The following is a 12,233-nucleotide window of genomic DNA, read 5'->3' on the forward strand; positions in this document are numbered from 1 at the left end:
TAAATTATATATTTGTACAATTTTAGAATATATTTATAGCACTAAATAAATAGGCACATTTCAACAAAAGTTTGTGTCCTTTTTTTGAAAAAGTTATATCATTTTTAAAAATAAATAATTCATAAAAAAATAACATTCATAAAATTGTTCGAGGCATTGAAAAAGGGTTCTCGTGTTTCAGCCCGACCAGGGATGGACGTAAACTCATAAGCTACCAAGGGTAGATATAATCGTCGAGGCCTTATTTTAAAAAAGATGTCCCGCCACTGCAGGCACGTTAGTTCCCCTGTCATTGCCGGAGATTTCTTGGCGAAGAGACCTTAGGATAAGTTACTAAGACAAACGGAGGGGAGGATCGACCCGTTCAGCAGAATTCCGAAGAAAGACCGTTGGCAGCAGGTGGAGACATTTCATTCGCCCCTTTCCAAATAAAAGCGGGCAGGGTAGAGCTCGACAAAGGGTTCGAGAATAGGGTATCGTTTTTTACGGCCAGGTCCCCTACCAAAAATTTATGATATTTTTGAAATATGTATACAACGTAAGAAAACTATTCAATTCCAAAAATTTGGTAGTTAAGAAATATTCTAACACTTAACAAATGCTTTTCACTTTTAAACGAAATATTTATGGCATTTATGCAAAATGTTCAACATATATTGAAAAAATGTTCAACATGTATTTGAAAACGTCAAACTTCTATCTGAAAAAACATTAATGTCTATTAGAAAATGTTCAACGTGTACTAAATAATGTTCAATGCGTATATGAAAAAAGTTTAATGTCTACTAGAAAAAGTTCAATGTGTATTGAAAATGTACAATGTGCATCTAAAAAATAATGTACATTAAAAATGGTTAATGTGCATAAATAAAATACTACATGATTAACAGAAAAACAACAAAATGAATAAAAACAAAAGAAAACTAAACCAAGGGAAAACATATAGAACAGTTAGATAAAGAGAAAGGCGAAAAAGCAAAAAAAGCAAAAGAAAAATACACGAAAGGATTTACAATCGGTTCACACAGATCATTTGAACCTTCCCAAAACCATTATACTCGGCTGGCCCCTTAAGGAGAGCTCGGAGTTGAGCACTCCAAAGGAGACCAAGCTAGGTCTTGCAACAAGTTTCGTCTTGTTTCCTTTGTCTCCTTTCTTTATTATTTTTTCTATAGAAAGTTTCTTCCCATTGGTGAATCATCAATTCACGGTGGCAGGAGGTTGATTTTCATTTCAAAGCTGCCGGGCCTTCTAAGGACATCTCCAACAGTTTGTTGGTTAGCTTGTTGGTAAAATATGACATGTCATCGGCTAACACCTTTACACATAACTACTTTAATAGGTTGTATCTAGTTTGTCTAATAGGATGTGAGATAATAAATAAGGTGCTCTCTCATTCTACATTGGAGCTTGTGCAAGGTGTTGGTTAATTTTCATACAACCTTACTCTCTTTCCTCATTTATTGCACGAGACATCATAAAAAATCCTATGTGTCAAAATTTACCAATAACCACCTTACAACTATTGAAGACACCCTAAGTCAACTTCATAACAAAATTGGGCAAGGGAAGCCAATCATCATTGGTTCACAAAGGACAAGTGGGTTGACTCCAAATTCAGTTCCCGAGGTTGTAGTGTGCCGTTACAGTCCACATCCTTTTGCAAGGTTGTTACCCTTGTGCTTATAAGAAAAAATAAAATAAAACTATTGAGTTAGGACTGCTTTAGTTTCGGAGTCACTTTCTCCGTAAACAAATATAAGAGTATGTAAATTACTATTTTAGTTATCTAAACGCTTTTATATTTCTTTACAGAGGGAGTATGTTGCTCCCTCTGCCTCGGTGCATTAAGCATCTTAGAAGGTGCACCGCAACCTAGGCACGCAGAGATTGGGTAGGAGAAGAAATTGAATTGTAGAGGAAATCAATCACATTATTCATTTCTCAACTGAATACGTGCTATTAATTAGGAAACATCTTCAAATTCATAAAGTGTGCCGCATAAATTGCATGCATTGGTCCTTTAATTAATAGATGGAGTCTAATTAATATGCATGCAACTAGTACTAATGTAATATGCAGACTATTTGATTTTCGTAAGATGCATAATGCACCGAGACGGAGGGAGTACCATATGATGCTAACTATTCATGGTAGCAAATGGAAACAACCTGCCTATGTTTTGCTGTTTTATTTGAACAAATAAATTTTGAATATCTTAATGTAAATCTCTACAGCTAAATGATGCTAGTTGACATAATATTATTGTGCAAATGCTCCTTGTTCGTGTGTACTCCCTCCGTTTCTAAATATAAGTTCTTTTAGAGATTCCACTAAAGGACTACATACGGAACAAAACGAATGAATCTATATTCTGTTGTATGTCTAGTAGCAAAAGAGCATGTGCGTTGCAATGAAGGAGAAAATTGACGTGTTCGTGAAAACACCCATCATCGCAACATGGTAATATCAGACGGTGCCAAGGCCATGACCCCATGAAACACACATCGAGGATAGAAGAAATGTATATCATTAGTGCATTTACCACGAAGCGAGCCTTCACGCTGATAATAGGTTATTTTGACTAACTATATTATTTTGTTTAAATATTATTTTTTCTTATGGTATCCCTAAACATAGTTTGAGTAAGCATGATCGAGTTAATTAATGACGGTTGTGAGAGCTACTGTGAAGGGTCCAGAATGCACCTTTATGAAACATGAAAACAATCGTCTAGCATGCTGCCACGCTACCGCTAGCATGACGAGAGGCTTCGAGGGTCGGACTCGCTTGCAACGTTTGCCTACCTTTTCTATTTCGCCAGGCTCTGATGACGAATTGATGGATATATTTCTAGTCCCTCGTTGGTTACCTCAAGTGGAAGGTGGAGATGTAGTGAGCAGCAGATTTCACTCACACGGAAACTGTAAGGTTTATCGAACCAGTAGGACTCCTACGATCAACAAGTAGGTGTCCATTGTCCCTGTCTAGCAGAAGACGTGTACCTGCACACACAACAAATAACTTTGCTTCCAACGAGTACAGAGAGGTTGGCAATCTCTACGGCCTTGTAGTTTGTAAAGGATCAAAACACAAGCGGGAAAGTAATAGTGATTGCAACGAGAAGGTAAATGAAAGCGGTAAATTATGGAGGTGTAAAAAATGATGGTGATATGGACCAGAGTCACATGATGTTCACTAGTGATGTCTCTCTCCCAAAAGACGATAAACAACTATGGTTGGGTAAACAAATCATAGTTGGGCAATTGACAGAATTATGATCGCACCGCAATGGTAATTATGTTACTTGATAGTTAGAGGTTCAATAGTAATGGGCAGTACGCCAAGACAAGTAGACCGTTTATTCATTAGCATCTACTTACTAATCATCCACCTTGAGATATCTATCCAGAACATCTCACCGGTATTAAGTTGCGAGCCCCATCCAAAGTGTAAACTCAAAGCAACGGACAACTGCATTAACGAACTATGCGTATGGTAAACAATCCTTGCAACCATGGTCACAAGCACCGTTGTTTTCTCCCTGGTGGCAACAAGCACATCCCCTAGTCTCATGTTTTTGTCACTCAAGCTAGGCATCGAGGGGCATCAACCCACAATCATGCATAACGCTCTCTCTTGGAGTTACAATCTACTACTCGACCAAAGCAATAAATCGCAACAGAGAACATGCATGAATCACTAAAGAACATAATATAAAAGGATAATCAAATATATAACTCCTAACAATCTGAACATAATCTCATAATCCATCGGATCCCAACAAACCGAGCATAGCAATAGCAAGAGAATTACATAGATGCCTTGATCATGTAGGGCAGCTCACAAGGACTAACCATTGAAGCACGGGATTGAAGAGAAGGCATCACATAGCTACTGGTCATGGACTCATGGTCCAAGAAGGACTACTCACGACATGTCCGGGAAGCGTCTATGGCGATGGAGAAGCTCCCAGAGGTCAATCCGCCCTACGGCAGGGTGCCGGGAAGAGGTCTCTTGACGCTCCCGATCTCGAAAGCGTTGCGGTACCGGAACGATGAAGAAATTCGCGATTCCACAAGTTGTACAAGGGTTTTCTCTTGGGACTCTAAATATAGGCGAAAGGAGGGAACCGGAGGAGGTGGGACCCACCCAGGCGGCCTCCTGGCGCGACCTAGGGCCTGGTCGCGCCAGCAGGTCGCCTAGGAGGCCCCTGGCACATCTTCGGTGATGTGGAAGCTTCTGTTTCGCTGATTTTTTTTAATATTTTTTCCGGAATTTTTCGGGCTTCGGAAAATTGGGTAAAAGCCCGTGCAAAATAGACATCAGCAGACAGAAATTGGCACTGAGTTAGTAGGTTAGTCCAAATATGTGTAAAATTATATAAAAATGTGGCAAAAACATATAACAATGTCACCCAAAAGATCATGAAACAAGCAAAAATTATAGATACGTTTGGGATGTATCAAGCTCTCGCCAAGTGAAGCGATTTATCCACATCCCGATCTTCCTCACCCCTCGCATGCGATGCCGCCTGCTCCCATCGTCAGACGGGATCCCACCCCGCCTTCGCCCCATCCAGATTTATCCAAAAATGTTCACGCTTTCAAATTTGTTTGGGGTTTATCAAAATCGTTCTCCTTTTCAAAATTTTGTTCTTAAGATTCAAAAAATGTTGGTGCATTAAAAAATTGTTGGCGCTTCCATTGTTCAGGATTTTTCAAATTTGTTCTCAAAATTCAAAAAATGATCTTGCTTTAAAAAAATATTTTCCATCCCAAAACTTGTTCTCAAGATTCTAAAAATGTCCGCGCTTCCAAATTTGTTCAGGATTTTTTAAGATTGTTCTCCATTTCAAAAAATGTTCTCAATATTCAAAAAATGTTTTTGCTTTAACAAATTGCTTTCCATTCAAAACTTGTTCTCAAGATGCAAAAAATATTCATGCTTCCAAATTTGTTCAAGATTTTTCAAAATTAGTTCTCAAGATTCAGAAATGTTCATGCTTTACAAAATTGTTTTCCACTTCAAAACTTGTTCTCAAAATTGAAAAAATGTTCGAGCTTTCAGTTTTGATCGGGGTTTTTCAAAATTTTGTTCTCGAGATTCAAAAAATTGTTCGTGCTTCGAAATTTGTTCATGATTTTTCAAAATTGTTCTCGGTTTCAAAAAAATTCTGAAGATTCAAAAAATGTTTGTGCTTTAAAAAATTCTTTTCCATTTCAAAACTTGTTCTCAAGATTCAAAAAAACTTCAGGCTTCCAAATTTGTTTAAGATTTTTCAAGTTTGTTCTCCATTTCAAAATTTGTTCTCAAGATTCAAAATATGTTCGTGCATTAACAAATTGGTTTCGACTTCAAAACTTGTTCACAAGATTAAAAAAATGTTCGCACTTCCAAATTTGTTTAGGATTTTTCAAAATTGTACTCCATTTCAAATTTGTTTCTCAAGATTCAAAAATTGTTCTTGCTTTAGAAAACTGTTCACGCTTCCAAAATTGTGCAGGATTTTTCAAAATTGTTCTCGGTTTTAAAATTTGTTCAAAAGATTCCAAAAATGTTCGTTCTTTAAAACACTGTTCACTCTTTCAAATTTGTTCTCTGGTTCGAAAAATGTTCATATTTTAAAAACAAAGGTTGGGAAGTTAAACATTTGTTCGTTTTCATAAAAGTAATTGCGTTTGTGAAAAATAATCGTGTTCATAAAATTACTCAAAATTTTGTTTGTGTTTTTCAAAAAATGTTCTTAAAGTTATTTAAAAATTATTTGCCTGCATATTTAATTGTAGAATAAACTGTTTTTAGTTCTACAGCTGTTTTAGAAACCATCACAGTTACTTATACATGTTTTTGAAGCAGCAACTTTACAAGAAACAGTGAAATTTCATCTATTTTTACGGTTGAAAAAGTAGTTGAATCAGTTCAGGAAACACTTGGAAACAGTAGCAAAAACAGTAGAAACAGTTTAAACAATAAAAGCAGGAAGAAACAGTGGAAACAGCCCAAACGTGTGCTAAAACAATTACGAAAACAGCTAAACGCGCGCAAAAACAATCACGCCCTATTAAAACCCGCCAGTCAGTACTTCTGTGCGAAGCCCATGCTAATTGATGCAAAATGCGTCCAACAGCACCTCCCGATGCCTCCAGCTCCACAAAAAACACTGAGATATTATTTCCGTAAAAAAGAAACACTGATAAAAGACTGTTACGCATCTATCGGTCGATATTTATTAAACATACATCGCCTCGACAGCCGTTAGATCTCGCGTGTAGCGTCCGATCCGCTCCTGCACTTAATTACTGAAACGACGATCGAGTTGCAGAAACTTTCGCTTTGTTGCAAGAAATAAACTTTGGATCCGTTAATTCCTGAAACAACGGTCGAGTTTCAGAAACAATTTGCTTGTTGCAGAAAAAAAATTCTTCGTCTTTCTGTAACATAAGTATTTTTACGGAAGAATTTTTTGCAACAACGGTAGAGTTTCAGAAAATTTTGCAACGAAAGTCACGTTGCAGGAGTAGGGGCGGCGGGGCGGCGACGGAGGGGCACGCGAGGCCGCGGGCTGGCGGTGCCGCGCGCAGGCCGGCGGCGGAGTGCGGCGGGGCCACACGCAGGCCGGCGGCGTCGCCGATCAGGGGTGGCGGCCCTTGTGGCAGGCCGGCGGGGCCGCGGGCGACGAGCAGGGGCGGCGACGGAGGGCACGCGAGGCCGCGGGCAGGCCGACGCCGGAGGCCGGCGGCGGAGGGCAGCAAGCCGTAGCAGGCCGGCGACAGCGAGGTTGTCGGGGCCAAGGCGGAGGCTGAGACATGGACTGGGCAGTTTTCCGAAACAACGCTCCACTTGCGGAAACAACGATCCAGTTTCAGAAAACGTCAAAAAACGATTGCGATGACGGGATCAAACGGACGAGCAGGTGATGGATGGATCGCGCAGATCCGTCGGTTGAAGGATAGACTTTTCCTAAAAGAAACCCTAAAAAGAAAGAAAGTGCCTGCAGGTGGACTATTGGTGGAGATAAGAGTCATCGGAATAAACAGGTCAAAACTACCGTGCTACATCTCATATTTGATGATGGATCGTGTAAGGAGCGACACATGACTGCATAGAGGAAGCAGTCCAAGACCGACTCTTCAAGGCAACAGAATTGTCCACGAACGGGGACCGAGGACATTGTTGCCAAACGATACAGGCAACACGCTGTACCGAAACGTCATATGCTGGTTTAGCAGTAGCAGTAGTAGAAGAAGACAACACATCGGCATGGTACCGGTAGGTTGGTAGCTCAGCCGTTGGAAAGAATGAAGGGCCCGACGAAGGCCCTGTTTGGATACTCTAACTTCTAACTTGATTAGAGATTAGAGTTAGATTCTAACTTTAGACTAATTTTAAATTAACTCTAATTAAAAAGGTGTTTGGATGAAAGGGTTAGATTGTTAATAAATACACTTTTTTCAATTATTCGGCTCTTTTATCTAGAATTTTGTGTGGTGGATTGAGAGAAAAGTAATTTTTTCGGGCTTCACCTAACTTTAACCCAAAAAAGCACATCTTAAATGGGTTAGATGCATCTAACCAATTCTAACCCACTTGTTTTGATTTTAAGGATTAGATGAATTCAATCTAACCAACTCTAACTCTAACCCTAGCATTTAAACATGATCGAAATAGTTTTCTTTAAGGAAGGTAAGATAGAACAGTGCGTGAAGAAGTTCCGAGAAACAGACCACGCGTGCGGTGGCGAATGATCGGACGGACCCGAGCACTGAAACGGAGAAGGGATGGGTCAGATCAGACCACACGGCTTCACTGCTCAAGCCATCCCGTATGCGTCAGCGTCAGGCATTACCCATGGCACGGTTGATGGGTAGGCTCAGGCCAACGGCGCGACCCCGTTCTGGCGTCCGTTTGGACCGATTCTATTCGTTTGGGATGATAATGATGTTGTTCATGTCCGGATCGATGCGTCTAACACGCGGCCGCACTACAAATTAGTCCGGAACGAACACGGCGTTTTAAAAAAGGAAATAAACAAAGATTAACAGAAAAATATTAATAAAACATTGTTTAACGGCCCACGACCACAGTTCTTAATTAATATAATTAAGAAAAGAGATATAAAATGCGTCGCCCCGCGTTGTTGTCGTGCCCGTCGCCGTCGTCGTCAGTGAAGTCGATGTACGACGGCATCGTCCGAAGGTGGGCCAACGCCCCCTGGAAGGTTGGCACCGTTGACGGCGCTGGCGACGCCTGCACCACCTCCCCGTGCGGCGATGACTCGCACTCCGGTGACCGCGGCGATGACTCCCCGCATGAACGTACCGTCGGGAGCGCGCCGGGGCGCCCGGAGGGGCAATGGAGAAGGTTGTCGGAGCAGGCCGTGGCGGAGGAGAAGAACGACGTGACGGCGGCCGGACGAGCACCCAGCCTCGTGGTCGTGCGCCCCCTTCCCCTTGCCGCCGGTGCTCCACCACCCCATTGGTGCCGGCGGCCGGAGAGCTCGAGCAAGGAGGAGAAAGCTAGGGTTTGGTGTCGGTTCCGAGGAGGCACCAGTAGTGGAGTGGACGCGTGCACTGTACCGGTCCACGACTTAAAGAAGGACGGTGGCCGCCCGCCTGAATGGATGACAGACGGGGCCTACCGGGCGTGTGCAGTAAATATGGGCGGTGGGAGGTAGGTGGCCGCCTGACACGAGTCCCTGACACGGACAAGAGGAAAGCTCGACCGCGTCCGCTCGCTGTCTGCGAGGACCCAAACCGGACGCATGTTTACGTCGAAAATGGATCTATCCGGACACTAGACAAATAAGATGCATCCAGGACGACACGCTGAGCCGTAGGATTCATCGGTTTTATTTCAAACGGACGGGACGAGACCAAATGGGGTCGCGCGTTAGAGTTGACATGGTGCAGCGACTGCGGCGCCCGGGCCTCTCGGTGCAGCTTGCGTGTGCGATGCGATGCGAGGCTGGACGGGGGAGGGCGTCGGATGGGGGGGGACACGGAACATGGCCGAAGCAGCGGCAGGATCGATCTGCCCGGCCCTGGCGGAAAGCGTCGATGGACTAGTGGCAGTCAGATGCACCTGTTGCCTACGTACCGCTGGCTGGCTCGCCGGTCCACCCCTCCCCACGCCCCATCCTACGCTCCGGTCCAAGCCCCCACCACCATCTTCTCCTGTTCTCCTCCGCCTCCATGGCTCTGGGCGCGGCTTCGTTTTCGTCACCCGATTCGCTGCGAACCACGAGTGTCCCTCCGCACCAACCACATGTAGACTGTAGTAGACTAGAAAACGTTTTCACTTCCAGCGATCTGTCTTTCGCCGAGAAAAGGAATTCTCCGTGCATGCATCTGCCGTTGGTTCGGTTAGAGATTTGAAATCATGCAGACTATTCATCCCTGTATACATACAGCATTCATCATTCCTGCACTAGTATATACTCCCTCCGTTCCTAAATATAAGTCTTTTTAGAGGTTTCACTAGTGGACTACATACAGATGTATATAGACATAGTTTAAAGTATAGATTCACTCATTTTGTTCCGTATGTAGACTCTTAATGAAATCTCTTAAAAGACTTATATTTAGAAACGGAGGGAGTATAGCAGTATATTATGGCAGACCATCAATCATTTTATGTCATGCCCACATCCACATGCATGCGCCCCTTCCTGTTCACGGTACCACTATGACATGTGCATGTCTCCCACAGATCCATAAACTTTATTTCATCTTAAAAAATTTGAATCATTCATATTTTTTTCAAATTATAAACTTGTTTTTAATTTTTTATATATATTTGGAATCCTTGCGTCAAGATGTTTAGAATAAGATCAATCTTGGACACATTCCAAACTTGTTTAAATTTTGACATTTCATATTCAATATGTGAAACAAACATATTTCACTATAAAAAAAATTTAAAGTCCTATTTCAATTGAAAAATGAGAAACCAAGATATTTCAATAGAAACCTATTTAACCTAAATATGAAACTGCGTGGAATATGTTACATGCAATGTGAGAAATCTCTTTTAAATTGAGTGGAATATGCTCTTATAAAATGTGTGAAATATGCTATTATGAAATGATTGAAATAAGCTAGTATAAAATATATTTTAAATGAGTGAAATATGTTATTATGAAAGAAATGAGTGAAATATCTCATATGAAATAAGTAAATTTCGTTTTCAAATGTGTGAAACCTGTTCTAAAATGACTGAGAAATGTTATTATGAAATTAGTGGAATACATTATTAAAAAATGAGTGGAATATGTTATCACAAAATCATTTTAAAATGAGTGGAATGTGTTATTTTTTTTTTTTTTTTTAATGAGTGAAATATCCTATATGAAATTTACTGAAATCCCTTTTGAAATGTGTGAAATATATCTTAAAATTAATGAAATATACTATTGAAAGGATGTGGATGTCGCCTAGAGGGGGGGGGGGTGAATAGGCGCTTTAAAATAATTAAGGTTTAGGCTTGAACAAATGCGGAATAAAACTAACGTTTAATATGTCAAGCACAAAACCTACAAACAACTAGGCTCACCTATGTGCACCAACAACTTATGCTAAGCAAGATAAACAACTAAGTGATAGCAAGATATATTACCATAAACAATATGTCTATCACAAAGTAAAGTGCATAAGTAAAGGGTTCGGGTAAGAGATAACCGAGGCACGGGGAGACGATGATGTATCCCGAAGTTCACATCCTTGCGGATGCTAATCTCCGTTAGAGCGGTGTGGAGGCACAATGCTCCCCAAGATGCCACTAAGGCCACCGTAATCTCCTCACGCCCTTGCACAATGCAAGATGCCGTGATTCCACTAAGAGACCCTTGAGGGCGGTCACCGAACCCGTACAAATGGCAAACCTTGGGGGCGGTTACCGAACCCGTACACGTGGCAACCCTTGAGGGCGCTTACCGGTACCCGTACAAATTGCTCGGGCCAATCTCCACAACCTAATTGGAGACCCCGACGCTTTCCCGGAGCTTCACACCACAATGCACTACAAGAAATCTGTTAATCTATGACAGCCCCTATCCATCACAAACAGCCCAAAAACTGTCAACGATGGCCATTTGCGACGGTCAACCTGTCCGTCATGTATATCGCGTCATAATTTGTCCATCCCACAAATTATGACGGATTTAGTAGTCCGTCATCGATGTTGGTCAAATCATGACGGCTCTCTACCGTCACCGATCGGGTCCTCGAACCCACCCGGTCCGCCCCAGGCCCGGGCCACTGTGACAGACTTTTCCGTCACGGATTTATATGATGACGTGGCACCAACGACCCTCTAGTTGGATCTGATGTGGTGCCGCCTATGCCCATGTATCCTTCGGCCCAGTAAATTTTTGCCCATTTGTTTTGGTCCAGACTATTTTTTTAAAAATTGTATGTTAGCCTGTCTCTAGTGGTCCAACAAGCACATTGGCCCACTAAATTTTTGGGCCAGTTGTGTTTTTTTACCTGAACATGTTTCCAGGCCTGCTTGATCCGGCCCAAAAGTGTTTTGTTTACCCAACACAACCCATTTGTAATTTTTACACAGAACAATTCAGCACGGGACATTAAAACAATTCATTATTTGTACAATATTAAGATAGAAAAAAGGCACAACATACCAAAGCACAAGCCAAATTACTAAAGTACTCATTCTGCATAACACATCCAGCATAGCATTCCGCTTACATCTCCAGATCCACTAACCATCAAACATCAAAATGCGACGAGTTTGGATCCAACAGTACGCAGTTTGCACAACAAAAGGATGACAAAATAAGTCGGTTCCAGCAGTATATCTCACATTCACGTAGCTTCCAGCAGCTTGTTGGACAAACAAACTTACCCTTGAGCTGGCCTAGATGGCATCACACTTAGCAATAAGTCTAGTTTTGCATCCATCTCGGATTGCTTCTTCCTGTTCTCCTCGTCTCGCTTCCTGTACTCCTCATGTTGCCTGGCCCTTTCTTCTTCAGATTCCTTCAACTTGTTAGTCAAGGTGTCAACACGCGCCTGAAGCTCAACATTCCTCTTCTCAGCTGCCAATTCTGCTTCACGGTTCATAGCATTGGATCTCGCATGGACGTGTTGGATCCCCACATTCTGAAGAAACCTCGGCTTCTTAGTGTGCTTCGCAAGCACCTGAGCTACAACCTCGGTTGCCATCTCAGTTGTATTACTCGATTCCTGACCATCTTCTGTAGGTTGAGAAGC

Source organism: Hordeum vulgare, chromosome 6H, assembly GCF_904849725.1.
Source record: "Hordeum vulgare subsp. vulgare chromosome 6H, MorexV3_pseudomolecules_assembly, whole genome shotgun sequence".
Taxonomy (NCBI): Eukaryota; Viridiplantae; Streptophyta; class Magnoliopsida; order Poales; family Poaceae; genus Hordeum; species Hordeum vulgare.